At 46.3% G+C, this 20,614-nt stretch overlaps 1 protein-coding gene across 3 annotated transcripts in view; it reads right to left on the bottom strand.

Annotated features, from left to right (window-relative positions):
• Nucleotides 1–16,231, bottom strand: part of CUL1 (cullin 1) — a 105,036-nt gene extending 88,805 nt beyond the window's left edge. The window contains exon 1 of one of the 3 annotated variants that reach the window (XM_047695262.1): nt 16,103–16,231. The gene's annotated coding sequence lies outside the window, so the exon portion shown is untranslated. Of the gene's footprint in view, nt 1–15,785; nt 15,918–16,051 lie in introns of those variants that run through there. The other 2 variants (XM_047695261.1, XM_047695260.1) reach the window with 2 other exon arrangements.
• Between the last annotated feature and the right edge of the window lie 4,383 nt (nt 16,232–20,614).

The raw sequence follows: 20,614 nt of genomic DNA, 5'->3' as shown, positions 1-20,614 counted from the left end.
TGCCCAAAGTTGCAGGCAACTAAGATGTCCCTCAGCAGAGGAATGCGTGAATGAACTGTGGCCCGCCGGACGACGCAATGTTATTCTTCGCTAAAAAGAAATGAACTGTCAAGTCACGGAGGGACTTCAAAGGCACATTATGAAGTCAAAGACGCCAACCTCAAGAGGCTACACTGTATATGCATTCCTGAAACGGCAAAACTACAGAAGAGAGAGTCAAAAGGTCAGAGTGGCTGCCCGGAATCTGGGGTTGGGGGGGCAGATAAACAGGCAGAACACAGAGGAGTTTTAGGGCAGTGAAAATAGCCTGCGTCATACTATAATGGAGGATGTAGGTCATTACAAATTTGTCCAAACCCACAGAATGTACTTCACCAAGTGTGAACCCTAATGTCTTAAACTACAGACTTGGGGTGATTATGATGTGTCAATGTAGGTTCACTGATTTTAACACTGATTTAACCACTCCGGTGCAAGAAGGCGGTAAGAGGGTAGTAAGGCTGTATGTGGGGGGCAGGGGTATATGGGGAACCTCTGTGCCTTCCTCTTTAATTTTGCTGTGAACCTGTAAGCTCTAAAAAAAAAAAAACAGAACAGAACAAGCAAACAAAAAAAAACCCTAAAAAACAGTCTTTGGGGGAAAAATGAAAGTAGAGGCTGATTTTTTATCTTTATATTTTACTCATGAAATACACTTGTATTTTATAATCTGGAAAACAGGAGTAAACAAAAAGCGTGTATCAAATACTGTATTTGCTTATTTTCCTGAATTCAAAATTAGGTTCTTTTGCTCATTATTGTTATTTGAGTAATGGAGGTTTCAATAAATGAATTTTATACTTCTGTTACTCTAAAAATGGAAAAGGTGACGAAACAAAAAGGTTAACGAAAGGTTTTGTCAACAGAACCTCTCCCAGGACTGTTCTGTGGCCGGGGGGCAGGTGCCCCATTCACAGTCGAATCCCCAGCACCAAACACAAGGCCGTGGCACTCCAAGAAATACCGGCCAGCTTACCACTCCAAAGATTTCAAGCACCTGAACCCCAGATGATACTCAGACAAAAACCCACACAGAAGCCCACTCAGCTCATCAGCACACAGAACTACTACAATGTAGAGAGAGGCGCTGCCGCATAGTTGTTGCCATGGCCTTTCATCTTCTGGCAGAGAGAGAGAGAGTCAGAGAGTGAGAGTATGTGAGTGTGTGTAGTGGTGTGTGGGGGGGGGATACAACATTTACATAATGGATAGAATTTACTCAGGATTATGAAAATAAATATTGAAACAAGCCATAAAAAATGTAAAACTGGTGGCTTTAAAAGCTGAGAAACAAGGCCAGGACCCACCACTGTAGGGCAAAGGGATTTCAAGTTTCATGGTGATTCTTTCTGCCTTCTCCCAATCTCTCAACACCAGCAGAGGTTTGAAATTAGCAGGCCCTCAACCTTATACTAAATGAATTAATACAGTTGCCTTCTCGTGTTCAATCTTTGTCTAATTATGTAATATAAATATATGCACATGCTAATTTAATTCATTCCCCAACACACCCACACACATGATTTTATAATTATGAGACATTTCAGATGTCATTAAGTACAGAATTTTCTCCCGTGAACATCTTGGAATTAAACAATTTTTGCTCTTAGGCTTGGGTACTTGAACAATTAACACAAAAAAGGGAGTCCTTTTAGATCCTAAAAATCCACATAACAGAACCTCAATTCAGTCAGCATACAGACCCTTCCTATTTTAATGACCATGTGACCTCCAAATAGGGCGCCCCGAGCTTCACTAGGGTAAAGTGTTTCAGAAAACTCAGAAACCCGCAGAAGACCAGACACTGATTCGTCAACAGGTGTGGTACCGACTCACGGGTCTGTCCACAGAAACTCGCTTCCACTGCTAAAGACCAAATTTCAGATCTAGCCTATGGCACAAAGCACACTTATTCAAGGATCTCACTTGGTGCTGGCATGTATTTTATTTCCAAGCATTTTCAATCACTTTTTAAAACAAAGAAAAACTGTATTGCATTTGGTCAGGATTACCTACATGTATGTTTTTCAAATTGAGGGCTGCAATTTCATAATGTGTAGATTGTGACATCAACTCGGTAAATGGCAAGGGAACTTTTTTAAAAAGTGAAATAGAAAAAAATCTCCCAGAACACAATGAGAAGTATTACGCAGTGTATCTTTTATGTCAGTTATGCCCGCGGGCGACTGGGCTTCTCCCACAAAATGTGTTTCTTACTGCAGAAACAAGTCAGGAAGCATGGATCAGCCTCACACAGGGACAGCGCTTTATCAAATACTGTTGTTAATATATAAATAAATACATATTTATGTAAATTTATAAAGGTATGTGGCTGACTGTGGGACTTCAACATTCCAGCTTCACAACTCACTACCTCTGTGGGCTCGGGCAGATTCCTTACCTTCTGTGCCTGTAATTCTGTGTCATGGGGATACCAACAGTACCTATCTGACAAGGTTGTTGAAAGGAACAGATGAGTTATGTAAATAAAATATTTACAAGAGCACGTGGCACGTAGTAAGCACTCTCTACTATTCTAGTCATAGCAGCGCTACTACACAGGTTATCGGATGTCCGGATAATCCTAACAGTGGTACTTAAATTTAAAACACAACAAAAACTTCTCAGGGGAGAAATGTCAAAGCTAGCGTGCTTATTTTTTAAGTCAAAAAGAGGTAAATTAACGTTGCCTGAAAATTTCTGAATATCCTTGATAACGGATGACACCAAGGGCAGTACTTGCCAAAGGTTCCCACAGAAGTGTATCTGTCTTCGGAAGATGGGAGCTTGTATTCTGATGGACCTGGAGATCCAGCCAGAAGTAGTTGCCAGAGGCTCAAATTGTCTTTGGAATCGCATTCTTCCTTAAAAATCATCTGAATCAGGGCGCCTGGGTGGCTCAGTGGGTTAAAGTCTCTGCCTTCGACTCAGGTCGTGATCTCAGGGTCCTAGGATCAAGCCCCGCATCTGCTTCCTCCTCCGTCTCTGCCTGCCTCTCTGCCTACTTGTGATCTCTGTCTCTGGCAAATAAATAAATAAAATCTTTTAAAAAAAATCATCTGAATCTTTCATTCTACTACCAAAAAGTTTTGTTTCAACAGAATGCTTTAAAATACTGGCTTTAAAAATGTTTCTTACCTATCTTATTAGTTAATGGGTGAGCTTCTGTCCTACTGAATCCAGTAAGTTTGGAGAACCCAATACTAACGAGCTTCCACTGCTCATCAGCACCCAAGAAATTCCCGCGTTGGTGCCACAGCACTGTCAGATGCTAACACACACACCAAACACAGACAGCAAGGCGTCACTCCCTCCGGAAATGACCGGGATACGGCTGGTACAGGAAACATGTTTGGGCCACTGAGGGTGCGCAAAGACGGACCGAAAGCTGGGGAGGCCCCTGGGGAGGCCCGATCACAGGCAGCATGCAGGTGGCCGGTCCCGCCCTCTCCTGGAAAGGCTCATGCAGGAGAGCTGCTTCAGGGAAGGGCACATTATTTTACAACAGTTGTAACTTTCACTTAAATGAAGTTTCAACTTCTAGATCCCACACTGATGTTCAAGTAATCTCCAAATTTTCCCCATGTGTGGTGAATGCTTTGCCCTCTAGTGGGTGGGTGCTAAACCTTGAGATGACATGTGCCAAACCAGCAGACTGGGAAAGCCACCCCATCTCTACGGGAACAGTCACCTAATCTGGGTTTTTTTCAATCATCACTTCTCTTGCCACTAATACTAAAAAATCAGCCCCGAGGGCACCTGACTGGCTCCGCCTGTAGAGCATGCAATTCTTGATCTCGGGTCATGGGTTCAAGTCCCACGTTCAAGGGCAGAGATTACTTAAAAAAAAAAAAAAAAAAAAAAAAAAAAACAACTTTTTTTTTTTTTTTAAAGATTTTATTTACTTGAGAGAGAGAGAGATCACAAGTAGGCAGAGAGGCAGGCAGAGAGAGAGAGAGAGAGGAGGAAGCAGGCTTCCTGCTGAGCAGAGAGCCGGAAGCAGGGCTCGATCCCAGGACCCTGGGATCATGACCTGAGCTGAAAGCAGAGGCTTTATTTAACCCACTGAGCTACCCAGGCGCCCCTAAATAAAAAATCTTAATAACAAAAAAATTCAACCCTGAGTTAAAAGTTCTGGTCAGCAACTATCCCTGGCCCAGTGAACTTTCAAAGACACTTCCCATTTCGCTACAAACTGGTTGAAAAAGGATAAACAGTGGTGCCTGAGTGGCTCAGCCAGTGAAACGTCCGACTCTTGATTTCAGCTCAGGCTATGACCTCAGAGTCTTGAGACTGAGCCCCGCACCCGCTCAGGCTGCCGAGGGGGCGGCTGGCGCCTGCTTAAGATTCTCTCCCTCCCCCACCCCCTCAATGAAAGTCAGGAAAAGGATAAACAGTCCTACCTCAACACTCTGATTTACAGCTTTTATGCTCTGGTTTGTCTTGAATACATTCTAACGATTTATTCACCTTCCGGAAGATACCAAGAGAAATCAGAATCATCTTCCTGTAGGCGAAATGTTCCTTGCGCGGACAATGGCCTGGATTACTGGGGTTACTGACAGCTCAATGCCTCCTCCCACAGGTCTGCACACCGCCCCCCTTCAATGCGCATGCTCCGTTGCTGTGCCAGAGAAAAAGCAGCTTGTTGAAAAAGTCCTCAGTAGCTACTACAACATCTAGTACTTCTATTTCCTATTATAAATATTGGGGGAAAGCTATGGAGGGCGTCTGGGTGGCTCAGTTGGTTGAGCGGCTGCCTTTAGCCTCAGGTCATGATCCTAGATCCAGTCCCACCATCCGGCTCCCTGCTCAGCGGGGGGTCTGCTTCTCCCTCCGACCTTCTCCCTCTCATGCTCACTCGCTCTCATTCTCTCGATTAAAATCTTTAAAAAAAAAAGAAAGAAAGAAAGAAAGAAAAGGTATGGTGAGGATACATAATACACAACTGTGTGTATTTAAACCAGGGGTTTGAGTCAATCAAATGTAAAAGTAAATTCAGTCTGTCAATTATTGGAGTACATCTTCTAAGCTCATGAAAACAAGCCATTTGATAATAACCTTAATAATAATAACAGGTCTGTTTGGTTTGGGTTTTTTTTTTTTTTTTTTTAATTTGGAGGCAGGTGAGAGAGGGCTTTTTTTTTCTTTTAAATCATGCTCCCTACCCTGACTGAAAACAATCTGCCACATCCATAACAAAGGGGAAAATGTGGTAAACTCAAAACACCAGCTTCCCCTAAGAGGATTCTTTTTTTTTTTTTTAAAGATTTTATTTATTTGACAGAGAGATCACAAGTAAGCAGAGAGGCAGGCAGAGAGAGAGGAGGAAGCAGGCTCCCTGCTGAGCAGAAAGCCCGATGCGGGGCTCGAACCCAGGACCTGGGATCATGACCTGAGCCGAAGGTAGCGGCTTAACCCACTGAGCCACCCAGGTGCCCCAAGAGGATTCTGAAACAGATTTAAACTCCTAGCACCTTCACTTAAAAAAAAAAATTAACTGCTTGGGGTCCAGATATTTCTAGTTGCAAAAATTTGTAGTGAATTTCTCTCAGAAGGTGCACAACTAACCGGTTTTTGTAGTCACCATAAAACTAGTGATTTTTTACGTTATTATTTAGGGGCATTAGAAACATAAAAGAGCCTCTCCTGAACCTCTACAATAATTAAAACCCACACAGAAACACGAAAAAAGGGGGCACGTGGATGGCTCCGTGGGTTAAGCATCCATCCGGTTCTTGGTTTCGGCTCAAGTCATGATCTAAGGTGACATGGAGCCCAACGTCAGGCTCCATGCTGAGCTGAAGCCTCTTTAAGATTCTCTCTCTCCCTCTCCCCGCTCCCCGCTCCCCTCTGCAAGTTCTCTCTCAAATATATAAATCTTTAAAAAAAAAAAAATGTACACTTCACAAACAACTCAATTTTCTAAAATAAAACTTACACATCAACACTTTGCAAAGAAACCAACTTGTGCAAGGTGTAAGTGCAATGAGCTATAGAAAGAAGCACATTTTAGGATTAATCTTTCGTCAGACCTCACACGCTGTGTATGTGTTCACTTAGTCTATACTCACACCTTCAATAAAACAAAACCCTCTCCTCCACATTTTGGGGGAAAAAATCCTCTTTTTAATGTGAAACTGTAGTTCCATTCACTGCTGCCAAGGGAGTCATCTGAATGTGTTTTAAAATTACTTTTCACTACAACTATTAAGGGAATCTTCTGTCCTAGTTATAAGCGCGCGCACGCGCACACGCACACACACACACACACACACACACACACCAATGTATCTACCCGAAAAAAGCACTGTAGATGTTTACCTTACACTACATCGAGGCGTTCAAAAGTAAATTTTTGTGTTAACATGGCTTGTTGGTGAGTCTGAATTCTTTAACCATAGACATTTCCCAAAAATCGGCCTTATCCAAAGAAAATTTCTACAGCACAGGTAAAATCTCAAAGTTAACAGAACTCCAAATTGGTTTGGTTTGTTGAAATTCCATTAAGTTTTATTACAGACCCGCCGTCGAGTGCGCCGGGTGCGCTGTGCCCAGAGCTGGACTTGCAGTTGAGCTTCTGGGGAGGGGATGGGCTCGGGGGGGGGGGGGGGGGGGGGGACGTGCTCAAGAACCTAAAGTGGCGCCCACTCGACCAAATCACCGTGACTCCAATACCCCCCGGCAGGCTCTGGTCACCAGACCCCCAGCAAATCCTGAATACAGGGGAAGCAGCACGAGGAAGTAAAGGCAACACGAAGCTCGGGCTAGAACCAAAACTGAAGGTGCGAGTACAAAGCATTTGGAAGAAAGAACTGGCAAGGCTGCGTAGTGCCAGCAAGAGAGAAGTTGGACTCCGCTTACGGAGCCAGAGAGGAGAGTCTGGGGCAAGTGGAGATGGAAGGCAGGGCAGGGGGACGGAAAGCCTGGAGGACCCTCAGGAGGAAGAGGGCGTGGTGCTCAGCGGGAGGCCAGTGAGCCAACAGTTAGAAGCATCACAGCTGCTTAGGAGAAACAAAACTGCAAAGCCCCAGGGCAGAATCAACTACACCACAGAACCAAGTCAATGAGGGATCTCCTGAATGTCCATCAGGAGAAGAAAAGATCAAACAGAGCAGAGAGCAGTCTCTGCAGAAGCTAATGTCAAGAGATCTTTCAAGAAGAAAAAGGGTGACCCGGCCGAGAACTTTGGGAATCACGGCGCGCTGCAGCCCCCTCCTTAAAGAGGCTGAACTGCTCCAGAAAAGACAATCCCAAACTCATCTGCTGTCTCCTGGATGCACCGTTCACACTCTGGAAACCACGGAGCCGGAAATGCAGGAGAACCAATGTCACACACCCGGAAAGAATCTCGGAGAACAGAGACATGAAGTCTGATTTTCAGTGGACTGAAATGCTTTTCCAAAAAAAATTTTTTTTGAAATGTCTTTGTAGTTCATGTCATAAACCAGTGTTTTCCAGGTTTTAAAGTAGGTTTAATACAGCACCACCAAGAAAATGTAAGTGATATACTTTGACTTTGCTGGAGGTCTTCAGCAGCGATTATAGATCCTAAAGCATGCACTTTAAAAATCTGTTTCGGCTACTTTCTGGAATAGCATTTAGGATTCAGACGTGGAATGGAGCGAAGCAGAAATCGTTTCTAGACAACTACACGTCTGACAGTATTCATTAAGATCCTGGTCTCTACATCACTGATTGATCCAAAGAGCACAAGCACGTCCAAGACTCAATCAGTGCTTCACCAAAGACGGAACAAAAATGAACGTGTCAATTTACTACTGCTTGCTACTGCAAGGCGTGTTATTTTTCATGCTATGATTCTAAACTCAGTATGTGTTTTACAAAACAAAATGCGTTCTTTACTCTGGTAGTAAGGTTCGCTTCCCTCAAAGGCTACGTTAAATGAAGGGTGTACCTCGTTACAGACCCACACGCCCTATCTGACATATGTCCCCTGGAAGATCCAGATCTCCCTGTAATGGCAACATACACCAACATATTAAAGGTCCCTCAATATGCAACCCAGCATTTCCTAAATGTATTTATTCACAGATCTCCCACCCTCATACCTGACATGTCACCGAACATACTGGACAGATTCGGGTCTAAACAAATGAAAATACTGGAAATGCAGTAACACGTGCAGCAGTCAACGTACAGTAAAGCTGAGCATGTTTGTTACAAAAACAGTGACCGAAAAAGGAACAAACAAAAAAACAAAAGCGAAGGAATCTTCACCATCTGAGCGGGACTCTCTGCAGGATACACCTCACCAGACTCGCCCCAGCTGGACTGCTGACATTACACAACAACCCACACGCCGCCACGTACCCGACACACGGAACACTTGCGAGGTTACAATGGAAGGGAGCACTCGGGGCAAACTGCCCAACAGGCTGACGATCTTCACCATCGCTGGGCCCTCCCTGGCTTTGTGTTTTTGGGTCCCCCCATTGGTAGTCTTTCTTCACCATGGCGAACAGGAGACACCACCTGGGGGGGTCCCCGGGCACTAGCAAACGTGCCGGCACTGGGTGTCCGCGGCTCCCGCTGGCCAGGAACAGAGACAAGGCTTCTGTCCAAGGTGAGGCATTGACAATAAGCAGAAAGCCAAGGGGGAGCAGCTCCAAGGTCACGGCGTGGGTTCGGCCCCATCTCTGGCTCATACTAAGTGCTGAGCAAATAGTGCTATTTATTACACGTTCAGACGGACCTGCAAGGAAATTTTTCATGGATTTTAAGTCTTTAACACAGTGGAAGTCAGAAGAATCCATTCTTGGACTTTCCCTTCTCTATCCTCCTGTGAGCCAAATGTCCCCCAGTCTGGCCAGAGCAGGCCTCCTTCAATCCGGCAGGGAGGCAGGTCTGAGCCCTGGCCTTTCCCTCGCGTCCTGACTTTGGGCGGCTCCTCGGTCACACATAACTATCTCAGTTAGTATATGGTTAACTGATTTCTACATAGTAGAGGCATTTTATTCCTGGCATCTGGTGCCATACTTCCGTGCACCTCTGCTCTCATCAGTCCAACGGCATTCCTCATTTGTCATTTAGAACACATTTCTTAAGTCGATGGTAACATTTCAATTTTCCAAGCTACAGCACAAGGTGTGCCAAAAAAATTTTCTTCCAATTTTTAGCAAATGTATAGGAAGCACAACAACAGGTTTACACAGTCAATCTAGAAACGCACCTACTCACACTAGGAGTTACGAAGTAAGCAAACAAGGGTAAGACGTTCACAGTATCACAAAGAAAAGGAAGCTTCCACACTCCAGACGATCGGGCGGTATGGAATTCGGTGTTATAATAAAATATCAAAACATCAAGGAGTTTCATGAGATGGTTTAACATTAAGATGGTTTCATGGAAGGCATGAGGGGACCTGCCGGATGGAAACGCGGGGGAGAGAAGGGGAAGATCAGGCAGCCCTGTCCTCACATAAGGGGTACCAGCATGCGCAACAGGGACCCAGCACGCAGGACAGGGTCGGCTTGCAAAGCCATGCCCAGGCCACATGGGCAGGACACCAAGCAGAAACACCTCACTGGCAATGAGTCCCAGTAGCTATGCTGGCCTTTTTTGGGGTTGTTTTTACCAATTACTCCACTGTATTACAGATATATGTGCACTGGAGAAAACTGGAGGAAAAAACGAAAATAAGACTAAACTAAAAATAACTTCTAAATCCACTGCCTGGAGATAATCACTATTCATTTTTTGGTTTAGGCCCTCCACCCCTTTTTATTTAATGTATATACTCACATACCAACAACCTAAAATTTTAGACATTACATATATTGTTTTATAGCCGGTTTCGGTCATTTAATATTCACTGAATAGTCATTAAATACAGAATTGCAGAAATGCAAAGTTATCTAAAAATGATGACATAATCATCCTTAATAGCAAAACATTGAAAACACCTGCTCAAAGAGGGTGTTAAATATGTATTCTCATGACAAAGTATTAATCTACTAAACAGTTTCTCTCCTAAACTTTAGAAGTAGATTAGCTATTTCAAAGGGCACACAGATTTTGTGTGTCACATATTTCTCTTGCAAAAGTCATACTAAATTACTTTTTCTAGCAACGTATGAGTGGGCTCATTTCTCCATGCCCTCACCAGAAGTGGTTTATTTTTTAATCTAGGCCAAAATTTTTAAGACCAGTATCTCACTAACTGGCATTTCTAGGAGTACTGCGGGTGAAGCCGAAACTTTCTTCACGTTTCCTGCTCCTTCTTTTAACCTTTTGGTTTACAGGCCCTCTTTTTATAGTAAGGAAAGTTAAATTGCTTCTAAGTCACGGTATTTCTCTCAGTTTGCCACTTATCTTTATTCTCTTTATGGCATTTTAGCATACAGAAGCTTAATAATTCTGATTTTTTCCCTTTAAACAGTTCCCACTTGGTGTCGTGCTGGGAGAGGCTTTCACCATCCTAAGATCATTTGTACTATCTTTTGTTTCTTAAAAATAAATTAAAAAAAAAGGTATTAAAAACCACAGAAGTTTACCACCCTAAAATTATAACATTTTGTACTATTTTTTTTTAAGATTTTACTTATTTATTTGACACACAGAGAGAGAGAGAGAGATCATAAGTAGGCAGAGAAGCAGGCAGAGAGAGGAGGAAGCAGGCTCCCTCCTGAGCAGAGTGCCCGATGCGGGGCTCGATCCCAGGACCCTGAGACCAGGGCCTGAGCTGAAGGCAGAGGCTTAACCCACTGAGCCACCCAGGCGCCCCCTTTTTGTACTATTTTAAATGTTTTCACCAGTGCATACACACTTTCTGCACACATATTTTAAATGGCTGCACACGGGGTGCCTGGGTGGCTCAGTGGGTTAAAGCCTCTGCCTTCAGCTCAGGTCATGATCCTGGGGTCATGGGATCAACCCCCACACCGGGCTCTCTGCTCAGCTGCGAGGCTGCTTCCCCCCATCCGGCCCCCTCTCTCTCTCTGGCTGCCTCTCTGCCTACTTGTGATCTCTGTCAAATAAATAAATAAAATCTTAAAAAATAAATAAATGGCTGCACACATTTCATACAACCTGTTTTCCAAAATATTTTCTCACACAGGCCTTTTTAAAAATTGCAACTTGTTCGATCTGAATAGTCTCAAAATGGTTTTACAAATTCTGGCAAGGCCAATGAATCACATCACACCCAATTCAACGACAGTTCAAAGTTCCAGAACCATTTATTTCTATGCCACCGGTGTCCAAGTACTCTCCTTCAGTGACCACCAGTTACTAAAGACCAAGAACAGTAAGTTCATGCTTTGTGGTCAAAAGAGTTCTGCATAATCGATTGTCAGAATGACCAATTATCAGTTATCAATTGTTAAAGCATTTTCATTCTGATCTCTTCTCCTCTTCGCACTTTCATATAAAACACTTCGGAAGCCTCTGGTTGTAGCTGGAGCTCTGGAGCCCCTCCGTCCTGTTTTAGCATCACTACCTACCAGGCCTGACCTTAACCACTCAAAGCGTCACCTTTTCCACCGACACGCTGCAAGGGAGTGCAGACAACGGTACTTACACTTCCAGAAGTTCCGTAAAGATTCCAGGTGGGTGTCTGTTCCTGAACACAGTAGGAGTTAAATGAATGTTGACTCAGCCAGGTAGGTGCTAGGCACAGAGGGCAGATGTCTCTCTCACATTCCCAGCCCTAACGGAGGTCCGTCGAGTGGGAGAAGCCACCAAGTCCGGTCACAGGGTAAGGTGCTAGGACACCGACCCAAGCAGGGCCTCATGGGGTCCCAGGCAGGCTCCTCGACCGGGATGGGATGGGACAGGAGTTCGAGCCTACACGGAGCCTTTCTGAAGGAGCAAGAGTGTGTCCGGAGATAGAAGAGGATGCGGTACTCTAGACAGAGCGGAAGCAGAAGAAAGATCTGCACGGGGAACCATGTCAGGGATGCTGAAGCCGGGAGCAGAAGCCAGTGAGGGGACTCTGCTTACTTGATCCAGGTTTCCCAAAGGAAAAAAATTTAAATGACTATCAAACCTAGGCTTCACAAGTTGGCTTTTCAAACATGAGTAAGATCGTGCTTTAGAAGAGAACAGTTTTTCAAAGGCTATTAAAAGCAATGATATTCCCACGGAATCCACACACTCTGAAGGCCTAAAGAATTCTTAAAATAGTATCAATTAAAAACCTTGTTATTTTACAAATGAGGAAATACAGGCCCAACAAAGTTAAGCTTGAATTAGACCCCAGGTCTTCTCTACCAGGCAAAATGTTCTATGCAAAATGTCCCAAGCAAAAATAAATGAGTAACATATATATGGCTGGAAAATATCTGTATGAATAAAAATTAGCATCATTAAGTATCATAATTCTGATTATAGCACACATTACTAAATGCATGTGTTATAAAAAGGAAGCTGAAAGGCCTTAGTAACAGAATATAGTTAAGGGTTTTACTCAAATTTGATTTTTCATTTAATGTTTACTCCTCCGTTCTGAAAAGCAAACAACACACTTTTTACTGAAAAACTATCAGGTATCCAAAAAAAGGGCAAAGTGAACCTAGAATTGGCCCTTTAAAGTGGTACGCTCTTTTCTCTAGGTATATCTAAAAGACAAATTTCAAAACAAGCCCATGGTTCCCCAAAGCCATCCTGTTCCAGACTGACTCAGCTGCTGAAGACAGAAGGCCCGTGGCCTTGGGAGCTCTCTAGGGCGGAAGCAGCCAAGAAGAAAAACACAAACACATACCTAAGTTTTGGGGGCCCTCATTTTTAATCTGAAGAATGGCAAGTAACAACTCCTCCATTTAAAGTACATTCATGGGGCGCCTGGGTGGCTCATGGGTTAAAGCCTCTGCCTTTGGCTCAGGTCATGATCCTAGGGTCCTGGGATGGAGCCCGGCATCAGGCTCTCTGCTCAGCAGGGAGCCTGCTTCCCCCTTTCTCTCTGCCTGCTGCTCTGCCTACCTGTGATCTCTGTCAAATAAATAAGATCTTTTTAAAAAATAAGTAAATAAAGTACATTCATTTTGGGGCACCCAGCTGGCTCAGTTGGAGGACACATGCCTCTTGATCTCAGGGTTGTGGATTCTAGCCCCACGATGGGTACCGAGATTAGAGAAATAAAAATCTTGAAAAAAAAAAATAAAGTACATTCATTTTAATTTTCCATCCTGAAAGAAAGGCACACTAAGCCTGCTGGGTATACTGGGAGTGAATTTCTGAACAAAGGCCCTCAAGGACCCAAGAATGGTCTCTCCTGCAAGAGGCCACATCCCACTCCGGCCTCACCAGCGGGTGTGCGCCGGCTCCAGACAGGGAAGAACCTCAGCTACCAAGAGATTTTATTTCAAAAGCAAGGCTGCAATGCTTAACCTGGGGTAAAATACTTCAACTTTTTGCGAAAACAAAACAAAACAAAAGCTGCACCTTAAAATGAGTTCTGAAGGAAAACAAGCTAATTCACGTTTTGCCACTTGTTTTCTTACCACTTTCCTGGATTTCCATAGCTAAAGAAAATCTGAGCATTTTTTTGTTTTGTTGTATTCGATCCTGGGGTTTTTAAGAGCAATTATAACAAAACCTGCATTTCTTACCAGCATTAAGTGTTTTCTGCAGCCCACATCACAGGCGGTCAAACACTGGGGGAATTATTCCAGATTTAGTCATTTAAAAAAACAACCCGAGGTACCAAGTTCTATGCTACTTCCGGGATGCAAAAATAAGGCATATCCCCTACCTTCAAGGAATTCAGAGTCTGAAATGCATAAAGGCTGTAATGACAACACTAAGTTAATTACCCCTAGAAGACACTATTCAGCAAGAGGCAAAGGAATTCTAGGGTCTGCCATATCAAAGCAAAGCCCAGCCATTCATGTGTCCCTTAGGCCTCTTGATGTGGCCTCCCAGACATTAGGACTGGGAGACATGGCTATAAGGACTTGAGATGGAGCGGACAGAAGGAGGGTATTGTAAGTTAAAACCCTAGTGTATCTACAGTGTTTCGAAACTTTCCTTTTTGGCAAAAACGTTTTTTAAAAAATGGTGCCAAAGAGGAAAAAAAAAAAGTTTAATATTTTCAGAGAGTAATCCAGTCAGCCCTCTCAAACTTAATGAGCAGTCTCCTGAAACCTCCAAAAATGGGCATAGTAGGGTTAAAGCTTGCATGTTTTGTTATTGGAAATGCCTCGCGACTATTGGACTTACCATAGAAAGCAACAAACAGCACTTCAAAGTAAAAAGAAAAAAAAAAAAAATCTAGTATCCAAGAACCCTTCCTGAACAAAGAAAGTCCAAATTTCTTTTAAAACAAAACACCTAGTTTTGCTTTTCAAACAATTTTTTCTTATCTTGCTACACAAGCCATGAACTCCCCAGGATTTCAGAAAATCAGGTAAACAAGGTGGCCACAAAATGAAGTGTTAAAACTGCTGCAGAGTGTTAGAATAGGGTTAGGTCCTAGGAACTCAGGGCTCAAAGTAAAAGTGAATTTAGTTCCCCTCTGTCACTCCGATAAGCGCGTTTCAAAAACTGCGTGACCACTGACTCCGCTCCTAACTTTGACGGTCTTAAATGCCACTTCAAGGAAGGGCAATTACACACAACAAATAAATAACTTGAGTAAGTTGACTGCAATTCCGTATTTGCACACTTACCACTAACCCCAGCTACGAACTAAAAGCAACACCAGTGATCCAATCGGAAGAGAGAATCCTGTTTTTGGCAAAGAGCTCGCTAAAGAGAGAAAACCCTCAACTTTGGGGATCAGTCTCAAGGAATGTTCATAAAGCACTTCCCTCTCGCTTAACCATTTCGTCCACAGAACCTAGCGCGACACAGGTGGCCGACGGAGGCTCGCGGCGACCCCGCCCCACGCCGGCCGCCCGCGCCCGGGTTACCTGCGGGGTCAGCGCGCGCTCCCGCCGGGCGCAGGGCCGGGGGCGCGCCGAGGCTCGGCCCCACTCGCGGGCACCGGGGGGCTCCGTCCCGTTCGGCCGCCGTACTCGCATCCCTGCGCGCCCCCCGGTCCGCTCCCCCGAGAGAACGGGGCAAAGGGGCGACTGTTACCCAATAATAGCGACCTGCACAGTCGCAACAATGCAGGCGGGACCCCGAGAGCCGCGGGCGGGGAACCGGAAAGCAGAGCCCGGCTCCGCGGCTTCTCCTGCGCGCGAACCCAGTACTTTCTTGAGAGCACGAGTCGGGGGGGGGGGGGGGGGGACAGGCAACGCACGGGGGACGAGCGGTCCCCAGGGGGTGGGGGAGAAAGGGCACCAGCCAGGGCGCCCCGAGGGGTCGCCGCACAAGAGGGGCCGAGACGCGGACGCCCGGGATGCCCCCGGGCCGCTCGCCCGCCCGCCCGCTCGGCCCCGAAGCCCCGGCCCGGTGGCGGCCGGGCGAGAGGCCGGCGCCACCAGGCCGCCGCCGCCTCGGGCGCGATGAATCGGGCTTTTTTTCTTTCCCCCCAGTGCGTAGTCCAGGCCTGGCCGCTCTGAGCCCGCGTCCGGGGCCGCGGCCCTGCCAGGCCCGAGCCGGCAGGGGTGACTCAGGGCCGGGCCCCGCTCGCTCCCCTCCCAACCCAGCGCCCTCCGCCCACGAGTCCCCCGGCCCGGCCGCCATTCCGCCCCGCTGCGGCTCGACTCGGCGGCTCAGGCCTCGCCGGGCGCCTGGGCTCGGCCGCCGCGGCCCCAGTCACTGCGACACCGCGGCTCCGACCCGGGCCTGCGCCGCCGCCGCCGCCTGCCCTCGGCCCCCGCGCCGCCGCCACTCACCCGCATTTCCCTGGTGCCTAAAGGGCTCTGGCGACGTCTCCACCGGGTCGCTGAGCCCGGGCGCCGGTTAAATCCCCGTCCCGCCAAGGTCTGGCTGCGTCCCTCAGCCGCCGGGGCCGCCCCGCCCGGAGCTGCGTGCGACACGGCTCCCGCCTCCTCCTCCTCCCCTGCCCGCCCGCCGGCCCTCCTCCCGCGGCCGCCGCCTGCACCACGCAACCTCCGCCCTCTCGCCTTTCCTCCTCGGCTCCCCGCCCTCCCGGCCTCACCGGCTCCGGCTACCGTGGGGGAGACGCTGGTGGGGGAGGGCCGGAACGCACCGCCATCGGCGTCCGGGGCGGGGGAGCCGGGAAACCGTCGCCGCCATCTCCCCACAAGCCCGAAGCGCGGGAGGGGCCCGGAAACCTCCCGCCCGGCGCGGCCACGGCCCCGGGGTCGCCCCCCGCACCGGCCGAGGCTCCGCGAGCGGGGCGTGTTTCTACCTGAAAGCCCGCGGCCCCTTCCCCTGAGCGCCCGCGCCAGCCGCGGCCGGGCGCGCGGGGTCCTCCTCCAGGTTTTAGAGCCTCCCTCGCCTTCGGGAGCCTGCGAAGACCCGGCTTCCCGCCACTTCGGACCTAACGAGGAGGGGGTCACCTTTTTAGGTTGGGGGCACCAGCCTCTGGAGAAACTGCCCCAAAACACCCTGAAAGAGAGGGTCTTGCCCCTCCTCCCGTCCCTCTCCGGTGCGCACCCACCACACACACCGGGAGCCAACGTGGAACACGACCCCGAGTGCGCCGCGTGGAAAAGCCGCCCGCAGCATCCCCGACGGGGCCGAGGAACGCGGCAGAGACCGGCCAGCGGCCCGGAAAACCAGGCACAGACTTCCAAGAAAAACGTGTAGTGGGTTCTCGAGCCCCTTTGCACCTGCAGGCCGTAGCAGCCCGTACCTGGAAGCCTGAGCTTACCGCTGTGTGTCTCCCTTTAAAATCGTTTCGCAAGGAAACCCAGCCAGGCTTACCTGTGTACACTCTTCAACTCTTTTTTGGCAGATAACGAAGAATCACTTTAGCATTAATCTTCGTAGAGACAAATCAAGAAGACAAGGATTGACATGTGTGGATGGTAGGAGAGGGCTAAAATGTTTTCCCCTGTAACCTCAGGTGGTTAATGACATTCACTTGAAATTAACTGTCACTTGGGTACTTGAAATACTCTAAATACTCATTTCGCCAGCACAAACAGCCGCTGGGCTTCCTAGAGTGACAGACGGTGGGGAAAGCAGGGACTTGCCCCGCACTCAGTGAGGGGTTCCCGCTTTTAATATCATCGCTCCCAGCACACCAGGGGGCTAGCTAATTCCGGGAACAAGCAAGGCAGGATTGCCAATGATCCTATCTGGGCAACAGATGTGGTGAATGTAACTTCCTGTTTTGCTTTAAACCAAAACAGGACCGAGATTCTAGTAGGCTCTTGGGGTAGAAATCCTAGGCCCAGAGCAGAAAGCTGTCCCCAGAGTCCACAGTTTATCCTGAGTAACCTGGGTTTCCCTTAGAAGAAACACCCCACTGGTAGTATGCGGTTCCTTTGATTGAAATGTGGTCTTTTATAACACCTAAGTGCCTTTAGAAGTATTGCATTTCGCCCAAGTGTGTAATCTCAGCCTGTGCAAGGGGTTAACAATTCTTGGTTTATATCCCATACTTATAAATAACCTAGTTGAAAGAACACTTACATATACTTAACAACTTTTTGTGGGCACAGGGTAAGACTGAAGGTAAAAATGGAAGGCTTCTCCCCGTGGATGATGTTTTCCACTATATATGGCTTCATTTATATCTTCATTTCTTCGCCATTGCTGGAACCTGAGCTTTCCTCCGACAACGGTCTGTCTCCTCTTCCCTAACCCGTGTTCTTCAGTGTTACCATTCGATACGGTCACCTTGTCTGCGACCTCCCACAACTAATGTACCAGCTGAGTGGGCCAGCTCTCCCTTTACTGTTTGTTTATCCATTCTTTGTTTTTCTTTGATGGAAAGAAGTATTTCATGCCTCTATACTACCCACTCCCTGCCTCGGTCCTGGTTGTTAACTTCCTTCTGTCCTTTACTCTCCACCCATCTGCCCCATCATTCTCAGCAGCTGGACTATTCCATTGGCTTTCCCACCACTTCACAACCAGGCTGCATCTTTCCCACTTCTACCCTGGGCAGGTAATCTGGCCTTAGACCTAACGGAGCAAGGGCATCTCGTCTCTTTCAGCTCCAAAAAAATCCTTCCTCCATCTTTCTCCGCCACTCAGCAAAACTGATGTCCCTCTCTCAGAGGACACAAAGTTTGGAGGGATGATTACCTGGATAGAGGTTAGAACCAAAATCCAAAATAGTCTCAGACTAGAATATTAGGGCAAAGCCAGTGAAATAAAATAGAACTTAAAGAGTCTAAAGCAATATGATGAAGTTCAAAAAGCCCCAGTTTTAGATTTAGGCAGACTCTCATTTATATTCCAACTCAAACTATCTTCTCCTCCAGTTAAGTCAACTGTTAAATGGGGATAAAAATACCTACCTCTTAAGGTTGTTGGGAAGGATAATTCCTTTATTAACCCAGCATAATTCCTAAAACCCTAAGTATTAGTTAGCCTTTCTTTTCTTGTCTTCCATAAAGTGTGTCCCATTTTCCAAGTCACAGGGGCCTGAAAACTGAAAATCCTGACATGTTTACCTTATACCCCAGAGCTGGTCAGCATCCTAGAGAAATCCTCTGTGTTATTGGGCTCGGTCTATGAGGGCAGACATTTTCATAATCGTACCCATCTTCCAGCGAAGAGTCCTAGGACTCAGACAGTAGACACTTTGCTCCAAATCACTGAGCGTGGTCAGCGGCATAACCTGACCTAGTGACTCCCAGGTCCACACTAAGGATAGATTCCCACACCTATATTGTTCCTTTCACCTTCTAAATGGTTTTTCTGGTTCTGATCTCTTGACTATCCTTCCAGCCTACATGGTGACTGACTACAGAGGGTTCTTTCCCAGCTGATGCCCACCCCCACCATTGTTCATAGGGTTTGGTCCAAATTCTGACTGGGCACTTATTTAAGGGTTACCATAATCTTGTCCTAACTTACTTTTCCAAGTTTATTTCTAGCCTCCTCCCAAAAGGAAGTCCCAGCTTCACCCAGTCTTGTTGAGCCTCCCATTGGCTCACAAATACCAGTCTTAAATCACTGTTTATGAGAGCTCATTTCCTCCCTTAGCAGAAATAGTTCCCTCTTCCTTTCATACATTTGCAAACCCTGCTTTCTTTTTGAGATCCAGCTCACATCCCCTTCCAGGAAGCCTACGCTGCACCTTCTACCTCGGCTTTTCTGATCTCTTCCTAATTGCCAACTTATCACATATGCCTTTAAACTGGATAGTCTGTGCCTTGGGTCATGCCATAATTCCTAAAGTTCACCAGGCCCCTCAGCATTGTGCCTGAAGAACACTGAAAAGCGTTCAAACATCTTTATTTACTGATCAAATGAAGGAGTACTGTGTCACTTGACTGGCCCTAGAAGCTATTATTTCTAAGACACGAGTAAGAAACAGAGCCATCCAGTGAAAAACAAATTCATTTAATGGGATAGTTCCCAAACCTGTCTTTGCTTCAGAATCACCAGAGGATATATATATATATATATCACCAGAATACTGATTTCAGGGCTCATTCCAGATCTACTGGGTCAAAATTGGGTGGGCAGGGGCAGAGAGGGAACTTGAAACTGCCAGAGTTTATATCTTAGCTTTACTAATTACTGGGTAACATTAAGCAAGTGACTTAACCTCTCTGTGCTTCAGTTTCTTCATCCAGGAAAAGGGGGTGATAATTATACTTTATATGAGGTTGTTGGGAATTAAATGCTTAATAAACATAACCTATGATGATGATGATGATGATGATGATGGTGAAGGAATTACCCAGGGTCAGTCTGGTGACCTGAGTTTTGGGAAACACTGATTTAATAATGAATCACTCCTTCCTCTGCTAAAGTTTCAAATGTTATGACCTTAAAACTTTTGATATCAGTGGTATGACATATCACCATAAGTCTTATTTGTCTTGACAAGGTGGTCTTTTTTTTAATTGATTTATTCATTAACAGAGAGGGAGAGTATAAGCAGGGAGAGCAGCAGGCAGAGTGGGGGGAGATGCAGGCTCCCCGCTGAGCCAGGAGCCAGATGTGGGACTCGATCCCAGTACCCTGGGATCACCCCCTGAGCCAAAGGCAGCCGCTTAACGAACTGAGCCACCCAGGCATCCCAACAAGGTGTTTTTTTTAAGGAAGAGGAGCCAAATGAACAGTTTTCAGTTAAATTTGTTTATTGAATCCATGTCATGCATTGTACATTATGTGTGATTTTTGGAAAAACTAATTCCTCTTAGAAAACAGCGACACTGCTGTAACTACACAGCTAATTTAACCAGCTTAGTATTCAAAGGAAGCAGGAAAGAGATGAAATAATATAATTCCTTCCACTTAGGACAATGAGTCAAATCCTTTTTGAAGAAGCGGACTTTTAAATTCTTTGCTTTCATTCATTAGAAAAAATTTCAAAACTCGTTTTGGTCCATCAGATGCCAAATCAACAATATTTTAATGATACTAAAGGTAAGTGTAGATAAATTGGGAAGCAGAGATTTACTTCCTGAAGTGGCAAACCTAGTAAGTCTGAATGAGAACCCCAGATGCGTAGCCCCATCTTTTCAACATGGCCTATATCAACAAATACACAAAAGCCTTGTTTTGATTACCTATAATTCACCAAGGATTTGTAGTATCCTCTCTTTAAAGACTTAAATAGTTCTGG

Source organism: Lutra lutra, chromosome 11 (assembly GCF_902655055.1).
Source record: "Lutra lutra chromosome 11, mLutLut1.2, whole genome shotgun sequence".
Taxonomy (NCBI): domain Eukaryota; kingdom Metazoa; phylum Chordata; class Mammalia; order Carnivora; family Mustelidae; genus Lutra; species Lutra lutra.
This window is presented reverse-complemented; position numbering and strand designations above follow the sequence as displayed.